The sequence below is a fragment of the Crinia signifera genome, chromosome 19 (genome assembly GCF_055691185.1).
Source record: "Crinia signifera chromosome 19, ASM5569118v1, whole genome shotgun sequence".
Classification (NCBI taxonomy): domain Eukaryota; kingdom Metazoa; phylum Chordata; class Amphibia; order Anura; family Myobatrachidae; genus Crinia; species Crinia signifera.
In genome coordinates, this window is record NC_139226.1 from 139,179,378 (window position 1) to 139,206,635 (window position 27,258).

At 45.1% G+C, this 27,258-nt stretch overlaps 1 long non-coding RNA gene across 2 annotated transcripts in view; it reads right to left on the reverse strand.

Moving 5' to 3' along the window:
• Nucleotides 1–742: 742 nt before the first annotated feature.
• Nucleotides 743–27,258, reverse strand: part of LOC146042206 (uncharacterized) — a 45,964-nt gene continuing 19,448 nt past the window's right edge. The window contains exons 2-3 of one of the 2 annotated variants that reach the window (XR_014463793.1): nt 26,623–26,756; nt 743–1,694 (exon numbers count right to left, since the gene is read on the reverse strand). This is a non-coding gene — a long non-coding RNA (uncharacterized LOC146042206). Of the gene's footprint in view, nt 1,695–26,532; nt 26,757–27,258 lie in introns of both variants that reach the window. The other variant, XR_014463792.1, reaches the window with a different exon arrangement.

Consider the following 27,258-nt stretch of genomic DNA (forward strand, 5'->3'; position numbering starts at 1 on the left):
GGCCGCAGTGAGAGACAGTCAGCAGTGAGAGACAGTCAGCAGTGAGAGACAGGCCGCAGTGAGAGATAGGCCACAGTGAGACAGGCAGCAGTGAGAGACAGTCCGCAGCGAGAGACAGGCCACAGCGAGAGACAGGCCGCAGCGAGACACAGGCCGCAGCGAGAGACAGGCCGCAGCGAGAGACAGGCCACAGCGAGAGACAGGCCACAGCGAGAGACAGGCCACAGTGAGAGACAGTAAGCAGTGAGAGACAGTCCGCAGTGAGAGACAGGCTGCAGCGAGAGACAGGCCGCAGTGAGAGACAGGCCACAGCGAGAGACAGGCCACAGTGAGAGACAGTCAGCAGTGAGAGACAGGCCACAGTGAGAGACAGTCAGCAGTGAGAGACAGTCAGCAGTGAGAGACAGGCCGCAGTGAGAGACAGGCCGCAGTGAGAGACAGGCCACAGTGAGAGACAGTCAGCAGTGAGAGACAGTCAGCAGTGAGAGACAGTCAGCAGTGAGAGACAGGCCGCAGTGAGAGACAGGCCGCAGTGAGAGACAGGCCATAATGAGAGACAGGCCGCATGCTGCAAGGCCACGCCCCCATTTCCGCTGCTGGGGGGGGCATGGCTAGTGGCTCTGGGAGCCCATCAGGCTGCTGGAATAGATGCTGTGCGCATGACAAGGGATACTGCCTGGCGGATGCGGAAACATCCCCCAAAAAATAGGACGTTCCCGCGAAAAGCAGGACAGTTGTCAGGTATGTGTTTTATTTGAATCTATTCAACAAATGTGAGCGACGCCTGCTTTGTTAGTGGATGTTTTGCACATCGCTCACAGAGAAAGAGTTAAGTTGTGAACATAGCCCACCCAAACCATTACCCGGTTACAACGGGACAGTCCCGCTAGTTGGACACTGTCCCGATGTCCCGTCCATGGGACGCAGTGTCCCTACTGTGCAAAACGTCTGGTGATCACTAAATAGTTCATGGGGGGAGGGGCCCTAAATAGTTGCCATGTGCAGGGAGCCTAAAATTACAAAACCGTCTGAGGCCCTGCCCACTCTACCCGAGGCTCCACCCCATTCCTCCCACCATGCCAGTCAAGTGGGAATGGGGGTATTGGAGGAGGGTTGACTGCAGACCGTATTATACACCAGAACCCCGGCATTGCACCCTTGAGAAGATCGGCTGTTCCCTTCTGTCCGATCTGTTCTATATTATCCCTACATAATGATATATTTGTCCCCCCATGTTCCCAGCCACCCCGGAGATTGTGCATTAGATATACTTATACTGTGTATAGTGAGATGTCTCTGTCTCCGTCATACGTGAATTAGGAGCGATGGGTCTTCCTCCCTCCGATCCCCCCTGGAGATATCGTCTTCCTACCTCCCTGACAAACCATAGAAAAGGTAAATTAAGGCTCAGTCACTGCTCCGGCTCCCGCTGGAACTCAGGGGTGTCTTCTTCCGCTTGTTTGGGTTTGACATTAATAAAAAGTCTGGCTGCGTCTTATCCCAATTCCGGCAATCGCTGCTTCCCATCCAAATCCAATGCAAAGTGGCAGGTGTCAGCCGTGAGACTCTCCAGCGCACAAACAATGCGGTGACAACAACCCGAGCCTCAAACAGCTTGTCCGGAACACACAGTCTGACTCCCCCTAGCCCCTTCTCTGTCCCCAGCGGCGGAATCACCTTCTTCTTCCTCTGTCCTGTAACGACAAAGCACATTAACACATTATTCACGTCGTGTCCTTCACTGCCATATTCTATACGCTAGTTACCTGCCTGTCACATAACAGTAATGTCAGCTCCCCCTTTAAGACTCCATTTCACCTGGTTCTAATCAGCCACAGAACCAGTGTAGTTAATGTGCGGTGGTAACCCTAGACACACACTGAAGCAGACCAGCCGTGGTGGTGACAGATACTCGTACAGACGACAATGATGAGAACAATTCCGAGGTATTCCATCTATACCCACATCTAGAAGTTGGTATCACCACCCCAAATGACAGAGGGGACCTATTGTGTATGATAATCGGGTTTTTTCCGAGTCAGTAGCTGTTTATGGAGTCCCTGATGAAGTATTTTTAAGACGAAACGCGTAGGGTATATAAAATCCCAAGATCACATAAGGTGGACAAAGTCCACGGATAACATGTGACCCCCTCAGCGTGGTATCTTTGTAACAACAATGATGTACTGCAAATTAACCTACTGTTTAAAGAGAAACTGTATATGATATTGTTCAATGGTAATATTCCAAAATAATGTATGTTCCCAAAGGTCACATTCTAGTGTCTTCCCAAAAACCAACCATACAGTATACAGTATTTATATATCTGATTCCAGCAGGATAATGCACCAGCTCACCCAGTACACGTCAGCTGACACTGTACACTGTTACATGTGTCTGTGTATTACATGTGTCTGTGTGAGGTACATATGTGTATTATCTGTTACATGTGTCTGTGTGAGGTACATATGTGTGTTATCTGTTACATGTGTCTGTGTGAGGTACATATGTGTGTTATCTGTTACATGTGTCTGTGTGTTATCTGTTACACGTGTCTGTGTGAGGTACATATGTGTGTGTTATCTGTCACATGTGTCTGTGTGAGGTACATATGTGTGTTATCTGTTACATGTGTCTGTGTGAGGTACATATGTGTGTTATCTGTTACATGTGTCTGTGTGAGGTACATATGTGTGTTATCTGTTACATGTGTCTGTGTGAGGTACATATGTGTGTTATCTGTTACATGTGTCTGTGTGAGGTACATATGTGTGTTATCTGTTACATGTGTCTGCGTGAGGTACATATGTGTGTTATCTGTTACATGTGTCTGTGTGAGGTACATATGTGTATTATGTTTGTGTGTGTGAGGCACATATGTGTATTATGTGTGTCTTTGTGTGGTACATATGTGTTATCTGTTACATGTGTCTGTGTGAGGTACATATGTGTATTATGTGTGTGTGTGAGGCACATATGTGTATTATGTGTGTCTGTGTGAGGCACATGTGTGTATTATGTGTGTCTGTGTGAGGCACATGTGTGTATTATGTGTGTCTGTGTGAGGCACATGTGTGTATTATGTGTGTCTGTGTGAGGCACATGTGTGTATTATGTGTGTCTGTGTGAGGCACATGTGTGTATTATGTGTGTCTGTGTGAGGCACATGTGTGTATTATGTGTGTCTTTGTGAGGCACATATGTTTATTACGTGTGTCTGTGAGAGGCACATGTGTGTATTATGTGTTTCTGTGTGAGGCACATATGTGTATTACGTGTGTCTGTGTGAGGCACATATGTGTATTATGTGTGTCTGTGTGAGGCACATATGTGTATTACGTGTGTATGTGCAAGGCAAATATGTGTATAACGTGTGTCTGTGTGAGGCACATATGTGTATTATGTGTGTCTGTGAGGCACATATGTGTATTATGTGTGTCTGTGTGAGGTACATACTGTATGTGTATTATATGTGTCTGTGTGAGGCACATATGTGTATTACGTGTGTCTTTGTGAGGCACATTTGTGTATTATGTGTGTCTGTGTGGGGCACATGTGTGTATTATGTATGTCTGTGTGAGGCACATGTGTGTATTATGTGTGTCTGTGTGAGGCACATGTGTGTATTACATGTGTCTGTGTGAGGCACATGTGTGTATTTTGTGTGCCTGTGTGAGGCACATATGTGTATTACGTGTGTCTGTGTGAGGCACATATGTGTATTATGTGTGTCTGTGTGAGGCACATATGTGTATTACGTGTGTCTGTGTGAGGCACATGTGTGTATTATGTGTGTCCGTGTGAGGTACATATGTGTATTACGTGTGTCTGTGTGAGGCACATGTGTGTATTACGTGTGTCTGTGTGAGGTACATATGTGTATTATCTGTTACATGTGTCTGTGTGTTATCTGTTACATGTGTCTGTGTGAGGTACATATGTGTGTTATCTGTTACATGTGTCTGTGTGTTATCTGTTACACGTGTCTGTGTGAGGTACATATGTGTGTGTTATCTGTCACACGTGTCTGTGTGAGGTACATATGTGTGTGTTATCTGTTACATGTGTGTGAGGTACATATGTGTGTTATCTGTTACATGTGTCTGTGTGAGGTACATATGTGTGTTATCTGTTAGATGTGTCTGTGTGAGGTACATATGTGTATGTGAGGCACATATGTGTATTATGTGTGTCTTTGTGAGGTACATATGTGTTATCTGTTACATGTGTCTGTGTGAGGCACATATGTGTATTATGTGTGTCTGTGTGAGGCACATATGTGTATTACGTGTGTCTGTGAGGCACATATGTGTATTACTTGTGTCTGTGTGAGGCACATATGTGTATTATGTGTGTCTGTGTGAGGCACATGTGTGTATTATGTGTGTCTGTGTGAGGCACATGTGTGTATTATGTGTGTCTGTGTGAGGCACATGTGTGTATTATGTGTGTCTGTGTGAGGCACATGTGTGTATTACGTGTGTCTGTGTGAGGCACATGTGTGTATTTTGTGTGCCTGTGTGAGGCACATATGTGTATAACGTGTGTCTGTGTGAGGCACATATGTGTATTATGTGTGTCTGTGTGAGGCACATGTGTGTATTACGTGTGTCTGTGTGAGGCACATGTGTGTATTATGTGTGTCTGTGTGAAGCACATGTGTGTATTTTGTGTGCCTGTGTGAGGCACATATGTGTATTACGTGTGTCTGTGTGAGGCACATATGTGTATTATGTGTGTCTGTGTGAGGCACATATGTGTATTACGTGTGTCTGTGTGAGGCACTTGTGTGTATTTTGTGTGCCTGTGTGAGGCACATATGTGTATTACGTGTGTCTGTGTGAGGCACATATGTGTATTATGTGTGTCTGTGTGAGGCACATATGTGTATTACGTGTGTCTGTGTGAGGCACATGTGTGTATTATGTGTGTCCGTGTGAGGTACATATGTGTATTACGTGTGTCTGTGTGAGGCACATGTGTGTATTATGTGTGTCTGTGTGAGGCACATATGTGTATTACGTGTGTCTGTGTGAGCCACATGTGTGTCTTACGTGTGTCTGTGTGAGGTACATATGTGTATTATCTGTTACATGTGTCTGTGTGTTATCTGTTACATGTGTCTGTGTGAGGTACATATGTGTGTTATCTGTTACATGTGTCTGTGTGTTATCTGTTACACGTGTCTGTGTGAGGTACATATGTGTGTGTTATCTGTCACACGTGTCTGTGTGAGGTACATATGTGTGTGTTATCTGTTACATGTGTGTTATCTGTTACATGTGTCTGTGTGAGGTACATATGTGTATTATGTGTATGTGAGGCATAAATGTGTATTATGTGTGTCTTTGTGAGGTACATATGTGTATTACGTGTGTCTGTGAGGCACATATGTGTATTACTTGTGTCTGTGTGAGGCACATGTGTGTATTACGTGTGTCTGTGTGAGGCACATATGTGTATTACGTGTGTCTGTGAGGCACATATGTGTATTACTTGTGTCTGTGTGAGGCACATGTGTGTATTATGTGTGTCGGTGTGAGGCACATATGTGTATTACGTGTGTCTGTGAGGCACATATGTGTATTACGTGTGTCTGTGTGAGGTACATATGTGTATTATCTGTTACATGTGTCTGTGTGTTATATGTTACATGTGTCTGTGTGAGGCACATATGTGTGTTATCTGTTACATGTGTCTGTGTGTTATCTGTTACACGTGTCTGCGTGAGGTACATATGTGTGTGTTATCTGTCACACGTGTCTGTGTGAGGTACATATGTGTGTGTTATCTGTCACACGTGTCTGTGTGAGGTACATATGTGTGTGTTATCTGTTACATGTGTGTTATCTGTTACATGTGTCTGTGTGAGGTACATATGTGTATTATGTGTATGTGAGGCATAAATGTGTATTATGTGTGTCTTTGTGAGGTACATATGTGTATTACGTGTGTCTGTGAGGCACATATGTGTATTACTTGTGTCTGTGTGAGGCACATGTGTGTATTACGTGTGTCTGTGTGAGGCACATATGTGTATTACGTGTGTCTGTGAGGCACATATGTGTATTACTTGTGTCTGTGTGAGGCACATGTGTGTATTATGTGTGTCGGTGTGAGGCACATATGTGTATTACGTGTGTCTGTGTGAGGCACATATGTGTATTACGTGTGTCTGTGTGAGGTACATATGTGTATTATCTGTTACATGTGTCTGTGTGTTATATGTTACATGTGTCTGTGTGAGGTACATATGTGTGTTATCTGTTACATGTGTCTGTGTGTTATCTGTTACACGTGTCTGCGTGAGGTACATATGTGTGTGTTATCTGTCACACGTGTCTGTGTGAGGTACATATGTGTGTGTTATCTGTTACATGTGTCTATGTGAGGTACATATGTGTGTCATCTGTTACATGTGTCTGTGTGAGGTACATATGTGTGTTATCTGTTACATGTGTCTGTGTGAGGTACATATGTGTATTATGTGTGTATGTGAGGCACATATGTGTATTATGTGTGTCTTTGTGAGGTACATATGTGTTATCTGTTACATGTGTCTGTGTGAGGCACATATGTGTATTATGTGTGTCTGTGTGAGGCACATATGTGTATTACGTGTGTCTGTGTGAGGCACTTGTGTGTATTATGTGTGTCTGTGTGAGGCACATATGTGTATTACGTGTGTCTGTGTGAGGCACATGTGTGTATTATGTGTGTCGGTGTGAGGCACATATGTGTATTACGTGTCTGTGTGAGGCACATATGTGTATTACGTGTGTCTGTGTGAGGCACATGTGTGTATTATGTGTGTCTGTGTGAGCCACATGTGTGTCTTACCTGTGTCTGTGTGAGGTACATATGTGTATTATCTGTTACATGTGTCTGTGTGTTATCTGTTACATGTGTCTGTGTGAGGTACATATGTGTGTTATCTGTTACATGTGTCTGTGTGTTATCTGTTACACGTGTTTGTGTGAGGTACATATGTGTGTGTTATCTGTCACACGTGTCTGTGTGAGGTACATATGTGTGTGTGTTATCTGTTACATGTGTGTGTGTGAGGAACATATGTGTATTATGTGTGTCTTTGTGAGGTGCATATGTGTTATCTGTTACATGTGTCTGTGTGAGGCACATATGTGTATTATGTGTGTCTGTGTAAGGCACATATGTGTATTACTTGTGTCTGTGTGAGGCACATGTGTGTATTATGTGTGTCGGTGTGAGGCACATATGTGTATTACGTGTGTCTGTGTGAGGTACATATGTGTGTTATCTGTTACATGTGTCTGTGTGTTATCTGTTACACGTGTCTGTGTGAGGTACATATGTGTGTGTTATCTATTACATGTGTCTATGTGAGGTACATATGTGTGTTATCTGTTACATGTGTCTGTGTGAGGTACATATGTGTGTTATCTGTTACATGTGTCTTTGTGAGGTACACATGTGTTATCTGTTACATGTGTCTGTGTGAGGCACATATGTGTATTATGTGTGTCTGTGTGAGGCACATATGTGTATTATGTGTGTCTGTGTGAGGCACATATATGTATTATGTGTGTCTGTGTGAGGCACATGTGTGTATTACGTGTGAGGCCCATATGTGTATTACGTGTGTCTGTGTGAGGCACATGTGAGTATTACGTGTGTCTGTGTGAGGCACATATGTGTATTACGTGTGTCTGTGTAAGGCACATATGTGTATTACGTGTGTCTGTGTGAGGCACATGTGTGTATTACGTGTGTCTGTGTGAGGCACATATGTGTATTACGTGTGACTGTGTGAGGCACATGTGTGTATTACGTGTGTCTGTGTAAGGCACATATGTGTATTACGTGTGTCTGTGTGAGGCACATGTGTGTATTACGTGTGTCTGTGTGAGGCACATATGTGTATTACGTGTGACTGTGTGAGGCACATGTGTGTATTATGTGTCGGTGTGAGGCACATATGTGTATTACGTGTCTGTGTGAGGCACATATGTGTATTACGTGTGTCTGTGTGAAGCACATGTTTGTATTATGTGTGTCTGTGTGAGGCACATGTGTGTATTATGTGTGTCTGTGTGAGGCACATATGTGTATTACGTGTGTCTGTGTGAGGCACATATGTGTATTACGTGTGTCTGTGTGAGGCACATATGTGTATTATGTGTGTCTGTGTGAGGCACATGTGTGTATTATGTGTGTCTGTGTGAGGCACATATGTGTATTACATGTTTCTGTTTGGGGCACATATGTGTATTACGTGTGAGGCACATATGTGTATTACGTGTGTGTCTGTGTGAGGCACATATGTGTATTATGTGTGTCTGTGTGAGGCACATATGTGTATTTCGTGTGTCTGTGTGAGGCACATATGTGTATTATGTGTGTCTGTGTGAGGCACATATGTGTATTACGTGTGTCTGTGTGAGGCACATATGTGTATTTTGTGTGTCTGTGTGAGGCACATATGTGTATTACGTGTGTCTGTGTGAGGCACATATGTGTATTACGTGTGTCTGTGTGAGGCACATATGTGTATTATGTGTGTCTGTGTGAGGCACATGTGTGTATTTCGTGTGTCTGTGTGAGGCACATGTGTGTATTACGTGTGAGGCACATATGTGTATTACGTGTGTCTGTGTGAGGCACATGTGTGTATTACGTGTGTCTGTGTGAGGCACATATGTGTATTACGTGTGTCTGTGTGAGGCACATATGTGTATTTTGTGTGTCTGTGTGAGGCACATATGTGTATTACGTGTGTCTGTGTGAGGCACATATGTGTATTACGTGTGTCTGTGTGAGGCACATATGTGTATTATGTGTGTCTGTGTGAGGCACATGTGTGTATTTCGTGTGTCTATGTGAGGCACATGTGTGTATTACGTGTGAGGCACATATGTGTATTACGTGTGTCTGTGTGAGGCACATGTGTGTATTACGTGTGTCTGTGTGAGGCACATATGTGTATTACGTTTGTCTGTGTGAGGCACATATGTGTATTTCGTGTGTCTGTGTGAGGCACATGTGTGTATTACGTGTGTCTGTGTGAGGCACATATGTGTATTTCGTGTGTCTGTGTGAGGCACATGTGTGTATTACGTGTGTCTGTGTGAGGCACATGTGTGTATTACGTGTGTCTGTGTGAGGCACATGTGTGTATTATGTGTGTCTGTGTGAGGCACATATGTGTATTACGTGTGTCTGTGTGAGGCACATATGTGTATTACGTGTGTCTGTGTGAGGCACATGTGTGTATTATGTGTGCATGTGATAAATAGCCGTTACATCCGGAGGGACAGGCCGCAGCCGCACATGGAACACCTTACATAAGACCCCCCATCCCGGGCCGGATGCATCATTATATGACCTGCCAGGCTGGATGTACTCACCTAATATACTGCTAATAGCATCTGATTAGTGGCCGGCAGCTGAGATTTTTATTTTAGATATGTGGGAGATTTATCCCGGTGATCCGCTCCCTGAGTGATGTGATTGCTGCGTGTGTAAATGTATGCCATATATCGCGTGGCAGAATTATTGTGGGGGGCAGCGCTCTTGTGGGACCGCCACAAAAGCATATAAAGCAGGTGTAAATCTCGGCAGTGTGACCTTGGCCCTGTGACTGCGCTGTGTGCGCCCGGGGCCTCTCATTAGAGTGTCAGCTGCTCTGAACGAGGACTTGCTGTGTGTGCACAAACCTGCTCCGTACAACATATCCAATATAATAATGCTGCTCCTCACCTGTATGGGGGGAGTCAAATGTTGTGCATGGCAACAGCCACTGGATAGCGCTCAACGGAGCAATTCAAGTGTGGCTGCGTACAGACGCTGACATGACCGTTATTTTCCATGGTAACTGATATATATGTATATTTTTGGTGTGGGTCAAAGGTCGACAGTCAATAGGACTGGGGGGTGCCAATGTTGAGATATGTCGACATGTGTTAACCTTTTGCCTGCCAACCATTAGTGGTTGACCTATTGACTGTCGTGACCGCATGCTGGATCAAAGGGCCGACAATGTCAACAGATCGACAGGCACAAGGTCGATATTGAAAATATTTCAATATAGCAAAATGTCGACACATGAAAAAAATCAACAGAATTTTTAAAATACTTGGTGTCAATGTCACCGCCGGTCGACATGGACCCCCAGTTAGTGTAGCGGGGACCCTCACATGGCTCGCTTTACTGTTCCCAATCCTAGTCCCCGCGGCCCATAGTCCAAAGAAAGAAAAGAAAAGACTGAAAACGAATGTCGACCTTTGTTTACCACGTAACGTGGCACCATACCCAAAGCATGGCGAGCGAAGCCATGACAACAGCTGATGTTCACCTTGACTGTCGACTGAGACAATGTCCACCCTTTGATCCACACCCACATCAGCTAGTTCTTCCATTATCTGGGTTGTTGCCATGGCAACCCAGCCTCTGGGCACAGTTACCCTAGAGACTGACCCAGGTACCTACCGGAATCAGACCCGGTTAGCCCGCGGTGTGAATGATGCATCGACTCACGCCAAATATATATAGAGAGCCGGACCACTGGCGCTTGGAGATGATGTCATCTGTGACAAACTAAATGATGATGTCATCTCAAGGCGCCGGCACACGAGTGCAAACTGAAAGGGGTCTACCACCAGTATGTCGGGGCACGCCTGCCATGTGATTGGGGTCTGACCCTTCTAAGATTCAGGTTGGACCCCGTGCTGGAAAAGGGGTGTTCTCATGTCTCATGTCCCTTCACTCCTGCAGGTAGCAAGACATACAATATGCCTAGGGTGACTGTCAATAGGTCGACATGCAAAATGTTGACATTGACGAAATATCAATGCAATCAAAAGGTCGACACATGAAAAGGTTGACATGAGTTTTATTTTACACTTTTAACACTTTGCAATCAAAAGGTCGACACATGAAAAGGTTGACATGAGTTTTTTTTTTTTAATTTTTTTTTACACTTTTAACATCCACGTGGACGGTAAAATGTCTGCCTTTCATGTGTCTACCTTTTTCATGCCGACCTTTGATCAATGTTGACATTTTGCATGTCAACATTTTGTGTTGACCTATTGCCACACCGGAACTGGATGTGTTTTCTGTGTGTAAGAACTGGGCGAGGAGCCTGTGTGTGTGTGTGGGGGGGCGAGGAGCCTGTGTGTGTGTGTGGGGGCGAGGAGCCTGTGTGTGTGTGTGGGGGCGAGGAGCCTGTGTGTGTGTGTGGGGGCGAGGAGCCTGTGTGTGTGTGTGGGGGCGAGGAGCCTGTGTGTGTGTATAGCAGGGGGGGGGGGGGGGGGTCGGAACATCTGACAGGAGCTGCTGGTAGTCACACTGTAAAACTCCATAAAAGGTTGGATAAAGCCAGAGATGTGGTGTGATGCCCAGGCAGGCAGAGCGGGCAGACGCCAGGTCGGCGTGACGCTCACATCGAGGATCCCAAGCTCACACATCCTCGCTCTTTCTCTCTGTAATGGTGTGTATATGTATATATGGTATTTATGTAATATCTGGGCGCCCGATTTTTTCATCGGATCGGATGCGATCGACACGATTATTACATAGGATCCAATGTGAATGCCCCCCAGACCCCATTTTTAATTGTATACCCATTCTGATGGGTAATTACTATGTCAAATGCCCCCCAATTGCTAACGCCACGATCAACGCCAACCCAAAGCGTGGCGAGCGGAGGTGGTACACGTCCTCCGACACCCCCACCATCCACGTCGGCGTGGAGTTGATGTTATATAGTGTGACGAGCGCAGCGAGCCCCGCGAGGGGACGCAGATTACTTAACATGTATTCCGCGTCCCGTCGTGGGGCGCGCTTCGTTCGCCACGCTTCGGGCTCATATTCCGCGTCCGCTCGCCACAATCAACTCCACGCTGACGTGGATAGTGGGGGTATGAAAAGGTCGGAGGACGCGTACCGCTGCGCTTGCCACGCTTCGGGTTGGCGTTGATCGTGGCGTTAACAAGGGGGGGGGCATCAGGGTGGGTATACAATTAAAAATGGGGTCTCAGGGACCATTTAACATTGGTTCCTATGTAAAAATCGGGTCGATCGCATCCCGACCCGATGAAAAAAAACGGGGCCCATCGCATCTGATCGCATGCCAAGTACCAAGTACCATATATATACACATACACACAACGTGGCACAGGAAGCAGAGCTGTTAACGCCTGAGCGCGTACTCCTGCATTGGTAGCCGCGTGTACTACATGTTCTGTGTTTGTGTAGGACACGTGTATGTAACATGACCGGGCTGCACTGTTTCATAGAAATAATTATGTAACCAATTAATATAGTGAGGAGAGACTAATTGAACACCCTGTATATATATTAATTAGACAAATATAATAATATAAGATACTTCATTGATATACACTAGACAAGTTTGGTCTTTTATACCTGTCAAGTTGAGGAAATATACTTTATGTCCACTTATAAGCTATCTAGAAGTCTTGTATTTAAAAGATGTTTGGTATAGGTTAAATATCCCGTATCCAAATATCTGTTATCCAAATTATTGTGAAAACCATACATTCCAGAAAGTGAAAAACACTAGCCAAAATAAGGGAAAGATACTGTACATCAATAAAGAATGTAGTATGCCAGGAAAGCTAATCACATCATTATTGTTGTACAATGTAATATGTGTTCATGTATGTAATAATATTTTATACGAAAAATTTAATAAAGAATACTGAAGTAAAAAAAAAGCGTTTGGTAAAATGTACAGAACAGGCCCCCTGCATCTACCCAAACGGCTGAGCACTCGGGATGCTGAGACTTTGGTAATGCCGCGTGCAGAGGTCTGTAGAGGAGGTTCTGGGATCAGAGGCCTGTAGAGGAGGTTCTGGGATAAGAAGCCTGTAGAGGAGGTTGTGGGATCAGAGGCCTGTAGAGGAGGTTCTGGGATCAGAGGCCTGTAGAGGAGGTTCTGGGATAAGATGCCTGTAGAGGAGGTTCTGGGATCAGAGGCCTGTAGGGGAGGTTCTGGGATCAGAGGCCTGTAGAGGAGGTTCTGGGATCAGAGGCCTGTAGAGGAGGTTCTGGGATCAGAGGCCTGTAGAGGAGGTTCTGGGATCAGAGGCCTGTAGAGGATGTTCTGGGATCAGAGGCCTGTAGAGGAGGTTCTGGGATCAGAAGCCTGTAAAGGAGGTTCTGGGATCAGAGGCCTGTAGAGGAGGATCTAGGAACAGAGGCCTGTAGAGTAGGATTTGGGATAAGAGGCCTGTAGAGGAGGTTCTGGGATAAGAAGCCTGTAGAGGAGGTTCTGGGATCAGAGGCCTATAGAGGAGGTTCTGGGATCAGAGGCCTGTAGAGGAGGTTCTGGGATAAGAAGCCTGTAGAGGAGGTTCTGGGATGAGAGGCCTGTAGGGGAGTTTCTGGGATCAGAGGCCTGTAGAGGAGTTTCTGGGATAAGAGGCCTGTAGAGGAGGTTCTGGGATCAGAGGCCTGTAGAGGAGGTTCTGGGATCAGAGGCCTGTAGAGGAGGTTCTGGGATCAGAGGCCTGTAGAGGAGGTTCTGGGATAAGAGGCCTGTAGAGGAGGTTCTGGGATCAGAGGCCTGTAGAGGAGGTTCTGGGATCAGAGGCCTGTAGAGGAGGTTCTGGGATCAGAGGCCTGTAGAGGATGTTCTGGGATCAGAGGCCTGTAGAGGAGGTTCTGGGATCAGAGGCCTGTAAAGGAGGTTCTGGGATCAGAGGCCTGTAGAGGAGGATCTAGGAACAGAGGCCTGTAGAGTAGGATTTGGGATCAGAGGCCTGTAGAGGAGGTTCTGGGATAAGAAGCCTGTAGAGGAGGTTCTGGGATCAGAGGCCTGTAGAGGAGGTTCTGGGATCAGAGGCCTGTAGAGGAGGTTCTGGGATAAGAAGCCTGTAGAGGAGGTTCTGGGATGAGAGGCCTGTAGGGGAGGTTCTGGGATCAGAGGCCTGTAGAGGAGGTTCTGGGATAAGAGGCCTGTAGAGGAGGTTCTGGGATCAGAGGCCTGTAGAGGAGGTTCTGGGATCAGAGGCCTGTAGAGGAGGTTCTGGGATTAGAGGCCTGTAGAGGAGGTTCTGGGATAAGAGGCCTGTAGAGGAGGTTCTGGGATCAGTGGCCTGTAGAGGAGGATCGGGGATCAGAGGACTGTAGATGAGGTTCTGGGAACAGAGGCCTGTGGAGGAGGTTCTGGGATCAGAGGCCTGTAGAGGAGGTTCTGGGATCAGAGGCCTGTAGAGGAGGTTCTGGGATCAGAGGCCTGTAGAGGAGGTTCTGGGATAAGATGCCTGTAGAGGAGGTTCTGGGATCAGAGGCCTGTAGGGGAGGTTCTGGGATCAGAGGCCTGTAGAGGAGGTTCTGGGATCAGAGGCCTGTAGAGGAGGTTCTGGGATCAGAGGTCTGTAGAGGAGGTTCTGGGATAAGAAGCCTGTAGAGGAGTTTCTGGGATGAGAGGCCTGTAGGGGAGTTTCTGGGATCAGAGGCCTGTAGAGGAGGTTCTGGGATCAGAGGCCTGTAGAGGAGGTTCTGGGATCAGAGGCCTGTAGAGGAGGTTCTGGGATAAGAGGCCTGTAGAGGAGGTTCTGGGATCAGAGGCCTGTAGAGGAGGTTCTGGGATAAGAGGCCTGTAGAGGAGGTTCTGTTATCAGAGGCCTGTAGAGGAGGTTCTGGGATCAGAGGCCTGTAGAGGAGGTTCTGGGATCAGAGGCCTGTAGAGGAGGTTCTGGGATCAGAGGCCTGTAGAGGATGTTCTGGGATCAGAGGCCTGTAAAGGAGGTTCTGGGATCAGAGGCCTGTAGAGGAGGATCTAGGAACAGAGGCCTGTAGAGTAGGATTTGGGATCAGAGGCCTGTAGAGGAGGTTCTGGGATAAGAAGCCTGTAGAGGAGGTTATGGGATCAGAGGCCTGTAGAGGAGGTTCTGGGATCAGAGGCCTGTAGAGGAGGTTCTGGGATAAGAAGCCTGTAGAGGAGGTTCTGGGATGAGAGGCCTGTAGGGGAGGTTCTGGGATCAGAGGCCTGTAGAGGAGGTTCTGGGATAAGAGGCCTGTAGAGGAGGTTCTGGGATCAGAGGCCTGTAGAGGAGGTTCTGGGATCAGAGGCCTGTAGAGGAGGTTCTGGGATTAGAGGCCTGTAGAGGAGGTTCTGGGATAAGAGGCCTGTAGAGGAGGTTCTGGGATCAGAGGCCTGTAGAGGAGGTTCTGGGATCAGAGGCCTGTAGAGGAGGTTCTGGGATCAGAGGCCTGTGGAGGAGGTTCTGGGATCAGAGGCCTGTAGAGGAGGTTCTGGGATCAGAGGATTGTGGAGGAGGTTCTGGGATCAGAGGCCTGTGGAGGAGGTTCTGGGAAAAGAGGCCTGTAGAGGAGGTTCTGGGAAAAGAGGCCTGTAGAGGAGGTTCTGGGATAAGAAGCCTGTAGAGGAGGTTCTGGGATAAGAGGCCTGTAGAGGAGGTTCTGGGATCAGAGGCCTGTAGAGGAGGTTCTGGGATCAGAGGCCAGTAGAGGAGGTTCTGGGATCAGAGGCCTGTGGAGGACGTTCTGGGAAAAGAGGCCTGTAGAGGAGGTTCTGGGAAAAGAGGCCTGTAGAGGAGGTTCTGGGATCAGAGGCCTGTAAAGGAGCTTCTGGGATCAGAGGCCTGTAGAGGAGGTTCTGGGATCAGAGGCCTGTAGAGGAGGTTCTGGGAAAAGAGGCCTGTAGAGGAGGTTCTGGGATCAGAGGCCTGTAGAGGAGGTTCTGGGATCAGAGGCCTGTAGAGGAGGTTCTGGGATCAGAGGCCTGTAGAGGAGGTTCTGGGATCAGAGGCCTCTAGAGGAGGTTCTGGGATCAGAGGCCTGTAGAGGAGGTTCTGGGATCAGAGGCCTCTAGAGGAGGTTCTGGGATCAGAGGCCTGTAGCGGAGGATCTGGGATCAGAGGCCTCTAGAGGAGGTTCTGGGATCACAGGCCTGTAGAGGAGGTTCTGGGATCAGAGGCCTGTAGAGGAGGTTCTGGGATCAGAGGCCTGTAGAGGAGGTTCTGGGATCAGAGGCCTGTAGAGGAGGTTCTGGGAAAAGAGGCCTGTAGAGGAGGTTCTGGGATCAGAGGCCTGTAGAGGAGGTTCTGGGATCAGAGGCCTGTAGAGGAGGTTCTGGGATCAGAGGCCTCTAGAGGAGGTTCTGGGATCAGAGGCCTGTAGAGGAGGTTCTGGGATCAGAGGCCTGTAGAGGAGAATCTGAATGAAGAATAATGTTTACAAGTGACTTTATGTGATTATTATTATTATTATAATTACCAGTAGTTACAGTGCTTACATATTACACAGCACTTACAGTGGGCTGAAGATGGTGATGAGGTGCTGAGGGTATGGGATCAAGTTTCAACCCACCCGCTTTGTCCGGTCTGTGGAGGTGACAGCAAGAAGTATTCTGTCATTTTTCTAGGCCAACATGTTTTTATGTATATATATATATATATATATATGTATATATATATATATATATGTATATTGAGGGGAGGCGGAGCTTTCGGTGCCGTGGCCCTATGCTGCATAGGTGACTATAAGTTGGGTGGACGTCCTTGCAGCGATCTGTGTGAGTGTAATACCCTAATGTATGGCCATGATATCACTCAGCAGATGAATCATTATGTATGGAAATGATTTTTGGCTGATGTCCACCCCATGTACGGGTAATATACTGTATGTGCCAGACACATGATTCATTACTATAGGGTGATGGATGTTCATGGAGGAAGAGAATTATAATACTACAAGGCCAAGCGGGTCAGGAGCAAGGCTATGGTGGGAAACGCCTTCCCAGCGGGATTAACCCTTTCCTGCTAGAAAATCTGTTTAATGCCACGTATTAGACCCCTTCCTTACTACAAGCTACCCATCAGATCAGCGATTAACCCCTTCCTTACTACCAGCTACCCATCAGATCAGCGATTAACCCCTTCCTTACTACCAGCTACCCATCAGATCAGCGATTAACCCCTTCCTTACTACCAGCTACCCATCAGATCAGCGATTAACCCCTTCCTTACTACCAGCCACCCATCAGATCAGCGATTAACCCCTTCCTTACTACAAGCTACCCAACAGATCAGCGACTAACCCCTTCCTTACTACCAGCTGCCCAACAGATCAGCGATTAACCCCTTCCTGACTACAAGCTACCAGCAGATCAGCGATTAACCCCTTCCTTACTACCAGCTACCCAACAGATCAGCGATTAACCCCTTCCTTACTACAAGCTGCCCAACAGATCAGCGATTAACCCCTTCCTGACTACAAGCTACCAGCAGATCAGCGATTAACCCCTTCCTTACTACCAGCTACCCAACAGATCAGCGATTAACCCCTTCCTTACTACAAGCTGCCCAACAGATCAGCGATTAACCCCTTCCTTACTACAAGCTACCCATCAGATCAGCGATTAACCCCTTCCTTACTACCAGCTACCCAACAGATCAGCGATTAACCCCTTCCTTACTACAAGCTACCCAACAGATCAGCGATTAACCCATTCCTTACTACCAGCTACCCAACAGATCAGCGATTAACCCCTTCCTTACTACCAGCTACCCAACAGATCAGCGATTAACCCCTTCCTTACTACAAGCTACCCATCAGATCAGCGATTAACCCCTTCCTTACTACCAGCTACCCAACAGATCAGCGATTAACCCATTCCTTACTACCAGCTACCCAGCAGATCAGCGATTAACCCCTTCCTGACTACAAGCTACCAGCAGATCAGCGATTAACCCCTTCCTTACTACCAGCTACCCAACAGATCAGCGATTAACCCCTTCCTTACTACAAGCTGCCCAACAGATCAGCGATTAACCCCTTCCTTACTACAAGCTACCCATCAGATCAGCGATTAACCCCTTCCTTACTACCAGCTACCCAACAGATCAGCGATTAACCCCTTCCTTACTACAAGCTACCCAACAGATCAGCGATTAACCCATTCCTTACTACCAGCTACCCAGCAGATCAGCGATTAACCCCTTCCTTACTACAAGCTACCCAACAGATCAGCGATTAACCCCTTCCTTACTACCAGCTACTCAGCAGATCAGCGATTAACCCCTTCCTGACTACAAGCTACCAGCAGATCAGCGATTAACCCCTTCCTTACTACCAGCTACCCAACAGATCAGCGATTAACCCCTTACTTACTACAAGCTACCCATTAGATCAGCGATTAACCCCTTCCTTACTACCAGCTACCCATCAGATCAGCGATTAACCCCTTCCTTACTACCATCTACCCAACAGATCAGCGATTAACCCCTTCCTTACTACCAGCTACCCAACAGATCAGCGATTAACCCCTTCCTTACTACCAGCCACCCAACAGATCAGCGATTAACCCCTTCCTTACTACCAGCCACCCAACAGATCAGCGATTAACCCCTTCCTTACTACCAGCTACCCAACAGATCAGCGATTAACCCCTTCCTTACTACAAGCTACCCAACAGATCAGCGATTAACCCCTTCCTTACTACCAGCTACCCATCAGATCAGCGATTAACCCCTTCCTTACTACCATCTACCCAACAGATCAGCGATTAACCCCTTCCTTACTACCAGCTACCCAACAGATCAGCGACTAACCCCTTCCTTACTACCAGCTGCCCAACAGATCAGCGATTAACCCCTTCCTGACTACAAGCTACCCAACAGATCAGCGATTAACCCCTTCCTTACTACCAGCTACCCAACAGATCAGCGATTAACCCCTTCCTTACTACAAGCTACCCAACAGATCAGCGATTAACCCCTTCCTTACTACCAGCTACCCAACAGATCAGCGATTAACCCCTTCCTTACTACAAGCTACCCATCAGATCAGCGATTAACCCCTTCCTTACTACCAGCTACCCAACAGATCAGCGATTAACCCATTCCTTACTACCAGCTACCCAGCAGATCAGCGATTAACCCATTCCTTACTACCAGCTACCCAACAGATCAGCGATTAACCCCTTCCTTACTACAAGCTACCCAACAGATCAGCGATTAACCCCTTCCTTACTACCAGCTACCCAACAGATCAGCGATTAACCCCTTCCTTACTACAAGCTACCCATCAGATCAGCGATTAACCCCTTCCTTACTACCAGCTACCCAACAGATCAGCGATTAACCCATTCCTTACTACCAGCTACCCAGCAGATCAGCGATTAACCCATTCCTTACTACCAGCTACCCAACAGATCAGCGATTAACCCCTTCCTTACTACAAGCTACCCAACAGATCAGCGATTAACCCATTCCTTACTACCAGCTACCCATCAGATCAGCGATTAACCCCTTCCTTACTACCAGCTACCCAACAGATCAGCGATTAACCCCTTCCTTACTACCAGCTACCCAACAGATCAGCGATTAACCCCTTCCTTACTACAAGCTACCCAACAGATCAGCGATTAAGCCCGTCCTTACTACCAGCTACCCAACAGATCAGCGATTAACCCCTTCCTTACTACCAGCTACCCAACAGATCAGTGATTAACCCCTACCTTACTACCAGCTACCCAACAGATCAGCAATTAACCCCTTCCTTACTACCAGCTACCCAACAGATCAGCGATTAACCCTTTCCTTACTACCAGCTACCCAACAGATCAGTGATTAACCACTTCCTTACTACAAGCTACCCAACAGATCAGCAATTAACCCCTTCCTTACTACCAGCTACCCAACAGATCAGCGATTAACCCCTTCCTTACTACCAGCTACCCAACAGATCAGTGATTAACCCCTACCTTACTACCAGCTACCTAACAGATCAGCGATTAACCCCTTCTTTACTACCAGCTACCCCTTCCTTACTACAAGCTGCCCAACAGATCAGTGATTAACCCCTTCCTTACTACAAGCCACCCAACAGATCAGCAATTAACCCCTTCCTTACTAGAAGCAAACAAAAAGATCAGTGATTGACCCCTTTGTTACAAGAACAATAGTACCATGAATAACCCCTTCCTCACTAGAAAATACTTAAAAGCTCATAGACTAACTCCTTCATTACTGTAAGCTACAGAAAAGGTCAATGATTTATCCATTCCTTACTAGTAGCAACAGAGTAGTGATTAGCGGATTCAGTATGAAATCCCGGCGGTCGGGATCCCGGCGTTCAAAATTCCGACGCTGGAATCCTGAGCGCCAAAATGCCGACAAGGGGGGACGTGGATCGCCTCCCCTTGCGGGCTCGCTGCGCTCGGCACGCTAATTTATTCTCCCTCCAGGGGTGTCGTGGACACCCACGGAGGGAGAAAGTGTTGGGATTTCGGCTGTCGGGATTCTGAACGCCAGGATCCCGACTGCCGGGATTTTAACTGCATCCCGTGATTAGCACCTTCCTTACTAGTAGTAATAGAGTTATTGATTAGCACCTTCCTTACTAGTAGTAATAGAGTAGTGATTAGCACCTTCCTTACTAGTAGTAATAAAGTAGTGATTAGCACCTTTCTTACTAGTAGTAATAGAGTAGTGATTAGCACCTTCCTTACTAGTAGTAATAGAGTAGTGATTAGCACCTTCCTTACTAGTAGTAATAGAGTAGTGATTAGCACCTTCCTTACTAGTAGTAATAGAGTAGTGATCAGCACCTTCCTCACTAGTAGTAATAGAGTAGTGATTAGCACCTTCCTTACTAGTAGTAATAGAGTAGTGATTAGCACCTTCCATACTAGTAGTAATAGAGTAGTGATTAGATCCTTCCTTACTAGTAGTCATAGAGTAGTGATTAGCACCTTCCTTACTAGTAGTAATAGAGTAGTTATTAGCTCCTTCCTTACTAGTAGTAATAGAGTAGTGATTAGCACCTGCCTTACTAGTAGTAATAGAGTAGTGATTAGCACCTTCCTTACTAGTAGTAAAAGAGCAGTGATTAGCTCCTTCCTTACTAGTAGTCATAGAGTAGTGATTAGCACCTTCCTTTCTAGTAGTAATAGAGTAGTTATTAGCTCCTTCCTTACTAGTAGTAATAGAGTTAGTGATTGGCACCTGCCTTACTAGTAGTAATAGAGTAGTGATTAGCTCCTTCCTTACTAGTAGTAATAGAGTAGTGATTAGCACCTTCCTTACTCGTAGTAATAGAGTAGTGATTAGCTCCTTCCTTACTGGTAGTAATAGAGTAGTGATTAGCACCTTCCTTACTAGTAGTAATAGAGTTAGTGATTAGCACCTTCCTCACTAGTAGTAATAGAGTAGTGATTAGCTCCTTCCTTACTAGTAGTAATAGAGTAGTGATAAGCACCTTCCTTACTACTAGTAATAGAGTAGTGATTAGCTCCTTCCTTACTAGCAGTAATAGAGTAGTGTTTGGCACCTTTATTACTAGTAGTAATAGAGAAGTGATTGGCACCTTCCTTACTAGAAGTAATAGAGTAGTGATTAGCTCCTTCCTTACTAGTAGTAATAGAGTAGTGATTAGCACCTTCCTTACTAGTAGTAATAGAGTAGTGATTAGCACCTTCCTTACTAGTAGTAATAGATTAGTGATTAGCAGCTTCCTTACTAGTAGTAATAGAGTAGTGATTAGCTCCTTCCTTACTTGTAGTCAAAGAGTAGTGATTAGCTCCTTCCTTACTAGTAGTAATAAAGTAGTGATTAGATCCTTCCTTACTAGTAGTCATAGAGTAGTGATTAGCTCCTTCCTTATTCCTTACTAGTAGTCATAGAGTAGTGATTAGCTCCTTCCTTATTCCTTACTAGTAGTCATAGAGTAGTGATTAGCTCCTTCCTTATTCCTTACTAGTAGTCATAGAGTAGTGATTAGCTCCTTCCTTATTCCTTACTAGTAGTAATAGAGTAGTGATTAGCACCTTCCTTACTAGTAGTAATAGAGTAGTGATTAGCACCTTCCTTACTAGTAGTAATAGAGTAGTGATTAGCACCTTCCTTACTAGTAGTAATAGAGTAGTGATTAGCACCTTCCTTACTAGTAGCAAGAGTAGTGATTAGCACCTTCCTTACTAGTAGTAATAGAGTAGTGATTAGCTCCTTCCTTACTAGTAGTAATAGAGTAGTGATTAGCAACTTCCTTACTAGTAGTATTAGAGTAGTGATTAGCACCTTCCTTACTAGTAGTAATAGAGTAGTGATTAGCACCTTCCTTACTAGTAGTAAAAGAGTAGTGATTAGCAGCTTCCTTACTAGTAGTAATAGAGTAGTGATTAGCACCTTCCTTACTAGTAGTAATAGAGTAGTGATTAGCACCTTCCTTACTTGTAGTAATAGAGTAGTGATTAGCTCCTTCCTTACTTGTAGTCATAGAGTAGTGATTAGCTCCTTCCTTACTAGTAGTAATAAAGTAGTGATTAGATCCTTCCTTACTAGTAGTCATAGAGTAGTGATTAGCTCCTTCCTTACTAGTAGTCATAGAGTAGTGATTAGCACCTTCCTTACTAGTAGTAATAGAGTAGTTATTAGCTCCTTCCTTACTAGTAGTAATAGAGTTAGTGATTGGCACCTGCCTTACTAGTAGTCATAGAGTAGTGATTAGCTCCTTCCTTACTAGTAGTCATAGAGTAGTGATTAGCTCCTTCCTTACTAGTAGTAATAGAGTAGTGATTAGCACCTTCCTTACTAGTAGTAATAGAGTAGTGATTAGCTCCTTCCTTACTAGTAGTAATAGAATTAGTGATTGGCACCTTCCTTACTAGTAGCAATAGAGTAGTGATTAACACCTTCCTTACTAGTAGCAACAGAGTAGTGATTAACACCTTTCTTACTAGTAGTAATAGAGTAGTGATTAGCACATTCCTTACTAGTAGTAATAGAGTAGTGATTAGCACCTTCCTCACTAGTAGTAATAGAGTAGTGATTAGCTCCTTCCTTACTAGTATTAATAGAGTAGTGATTGGCACCTTCCTTACTAGTAGGAATAGAGTAGTGATTGGCACCTTCATTACTAGTAGTAATAGAGTAGTGATTGGCACCTTCCTTACTAGTAGTAATAGAGTAGTGATTAGCTCCTTCCTTACTAGTAGTAATAGAATTAGTGATTGGCACCTTCCTTACTAGTAGCAATAGAGTAGTGATTAACACCTTCCTTACTAGTAGCAACAGAGTAGTGATTAACACCTTTCTTACTAGTAGTAATAGAGTAGTGATTAGCACATTCCTTACTAGTAGTAATAGAGTAGTGATTAGCACCTTCCTTACTAGTAGTAATAGAGTAGTGATTAGCTCCTTCCTTACTAGTATTAATAGAGTAGTGATTGGCACCTTCCTTACTAGTAGGAATAGAGTAGTGATTGGCACCTTCATTACTAGTAGTAATAGAGTAGTGATTGGCACCTTCCTTACTAGTAGTAATAGAGTAGTGATTGGCACCTTCCTTACTAGTAGTAATAGAGTAGTGATTAGCTCCTTCCTTACTAGTAGTAATAGAGTAGTGATTAGCACCTTCCTTACTAGTAGTAATAGAGTAGTGATTGGCACCTTCCTTACTAGTAGTAATAGAGTAGTGATTAGCACCTTCCTTACTAGTAGTAATAGAGTAGTGATTAGCTCCTTCCTTACTAGTATTAATAGAGTAGTGATTGGCACCTTCCTTACTAGTAGGAATAGAGTAGTGATTGGCACCTTCATTACTAGTAGTAATAGAGTAGTGATTGGCACCTTCCTTACTAGTAGTAATAGAGTAGTGATTAGCACCTTCCTTACTAGTAGTAATAGAGTAGTGATTAGCTCCTTCCTTACTAGTAGTAATAGAGTAGTGATTAGCTCCTTCCTTACTAGTAGTAATAGAGTAGTGATTGGCACCTTCCTTACTAGTAGTAATAGAGTAGTGATTAGTACCTTCCTCACTAGTAGTAATAGAGTAGTGATTAGCACCTTCCTTACTACTAGCAATAGAGTAGTGATTAGTACCTTCCTTACTAGTAGTAATAGAGTAGTGATTCGCACCTTCCTTACTAGTAGCAATAGGGTAGTGATTAGTACCTTCCTTACTAGTAGTAATAAAGTAGTGATTAGCACCATCCTTACTAGTAGTAATATAGTTATTAGCTCCTTCCTTACTAGTAGTCATAGAGTAGTGATTAGCACCATCCTTACTAGTAGTAATAGAGTAGTAATTAGCACCTTACTTACTAGTATCAATAGAGTAGTGATTAGCACCATCCTTACTAGTATTAATAGAGTAGTGATTAGCACCTTCCTTACTAGTAGCAATAGAGTAGTGATTAGCACCTTACTTACTAGTAGCAATAGAGTAGTGATTAGCACCTTCCTTACTAGTAGTAATAGAGTAGTGATCAGCATCTTCCTTACTAGTAGCAATAGAGTAGTGATTAGCACCTTCCTTACTAGTAGTAATAGAGTAGTGAATAGCTCCTTCCTTACTTGTACTTCCTCACTAGTAGTAATAGAGTAGTGATTAGCACCTTCCTTACTAGTAGCAATAGAGTAGTGATTAGTACCTTCCTTACTAGTAGTAATAGAGTAGTGATTAGCTCCTTCCTTACTAGTACTCATAGAGTAGTGATTAACACCATCCTTACTAGTAGTAATAGAGTAGTGATTAGCATCATCCTTTTCTAGTAGTAATAGAGTAGTGATTAGCACCTTCCTTACTAGTAGTAATAGAGTAGTGATTAGCACCTTCCTTACTAGTAGCAATAGAGTAGTGATTCTGTGATGCCTGCACTCTGTGATGTCATTACTATCGTAGACCACATCTTATTGCCTGCACTCTGTGATGTCCTTATTTATCGCAGACCACAGCTTATTGCCTGCACTTTGTGATGTCGTTACTATCGCAGACCACTGCTTATTGCCTGCACTCTGTGATGCCGTTACTATCGCAGTCCACATCTTATTGCCTGCACTCTGTGTTGTCTTTACTATTGCAGAACACATCTTATTGCCTGCACTCTGTGATGTCCTTACTATCCTAGAGCACATCTTATTGCCTGCAATCTGTGATGGCGTTACTATCGCAGACCACAGCATATTGCCTGCACTCTGTAATGGCGTTACTATCCCAGACCACAGTTTATTGCCTGCACTCTCTGATGTCGTTCATATCGTAGTCCAAATCTTATTACCTGCACTCTGTGATGTCGTTACTATCGCAGAACACAGCTTATTGCTTGCACTCTGTGTTGTCTTTACTATAGCAGAACACATCTTATTGCCTGCAATCTGTGATGGCGTTATTATCGCAGAACACAGCTTTTTGCCTGCACTCTGTGATGTTGTTACTATCATAGAGCACATCTTATTGCCTGCACTCTGTGATGTCATTACTATTGCAGAACACAGCTTATTGCCTGTTCTCTGTGATGTCTTAGCTATTGCAGAACACAGCTTATTGCCTGCACTCTGTGATGTCGTTACTATCGCAGACCACATCTTATTGCCTGCACTCTGTGATGTCGTTACTATTGCAGAACACAGCTTATTGCCTGCACTCTGTGATGTCATTACTATTGCAGAACACAGCTTATTGTCTGCACTCTGTGATGTCATTACTATTGCAGAACACAGCTTATTGTCTGCACTCTGTGATGTCATTACTATCGCAGACCACATCTTATTGCCTGCACTCTGTGATGTCATTACTATTGCAGACCACATCTTATTGCCTTCAAGCTCTGTGATGTCGTTACTATCGCAGACCACAGCATATTGTCTGCACTCTGTGATGTTGCTACTATCGTAGAGCACATCTTATTGCCTGCACTCTGTGATGTCGTTACTATTGCAGACCACATATTATTGCCTGCACTCTGTGATGTCGTTACTATTGCAGAACACAGCTTTTTGCCTGCACTCTGTGATGTCGCTACTATCGTAGAACACATTTTATTGCCTGCCCTCTGTGATGTCATTACTATTGCAGACCACAGCTTATTGCCTGCACTCTGTGATGTCATTACTATTGCAGACCACATCTTATTGCCTGCACTCTGTGATGTTTTTATTATCGCAGACCACAGCTTATTGCCTGCCCTCTGTGATGTCATTACTATCGCAGACCACAGCTTATTGCCTGCCCTCTGTGATGTCATTACTATCGCAGACCACATCTTATTGCCTGCACTCTGTGATGTTGTTACTATTGCAGACCACAGCTTATTGCCTGCACTCTGTGATGTCATTACTATCGCAGACCACAGCTTATTGCCTGCCCTCTGTGATGTCATTACTATCGCAGACCACAGCTTATTGCCTGCACTCTGTGATGTTGTTACTATCGCAGACCACAGCTTATTGCCTGCGAGCTCTGTGATGTTATCACTGTCTTTACAAAATATACATAGATTCATATAGATAGAAATCTTATAGTTTCTATACAGGGTGAAATAGGTAATTGAGTAAGGTGTTTAACTGGAATGCTACAGGTTATGGGTCTGAATCCTAAACAGGGCAGCATATTGAAATGTGTTATTTAATAAAGTATTTTGTAGCTGAATAACAAAGAGCTCTGAAATTAAGTGCATGCATGTAGTATAAAGACTCTATACTAGATTCTATAAAGGACACCAAAAAGTCTATTTATGGCTCTGAATGACACACGCACACACACACATACATGACGTACACAACAAAGATGGCATTTCCCCTTCTAACCGCAGCCTGGAAGGTGCATTTGTTTCCAAAAAATGTGTTTCCATGCTCCTAATACAGTAACCTGTTCCAGCAGAGGAACTGTCACAGCCTCCGGTCCCGGGGCCCTGATTTATAGCGGGTTCCTTTTGCTGAGTAACGGGTGCCAACACGTAGAAATGTGGTTCTTTCTGTAAGTGCCAGGAAATACGGGTCTGACTGTAAGTTAGAAGCAAAGCAGAGACATAAAGAAAGTACCTGGGTATCACCATGCTGCGCTGCAGGTGGGCAGATGTAACATGTGCACAGAGAGTTATGCTTGATAGACACTATAATACTATACTTTCCCACTGCCGCAGTAACCCAGGTTATTGCCTGGTCTATCCAGGTCACAGCTTGGTGTAAAAGGGTTCTTGAAATCTAACCTGGGTCCAGTGGTCTGAGAATCTGCCCAGGGTAGCGACCATTGTCCGACCTGGGTAACGGTGCAGTGTAAACAGATTGGTCCAGGTTATCTGACTCAGGATAAGCTTAAAGGCCCCATGCATTAGTGTGAATTCTTCTTACTGACATGGTGCCTGGGTCGCATCTTGTATGGAGACATAAGACGATCAACTATCCGCTTCCAAGTGCTGCACAATGACCAGTCACCCAGTCACAATGACCAAATGGTCAACATGGCATAACCTCAAAATTACCTAAGGGGTCAAGTTGTTGTCAT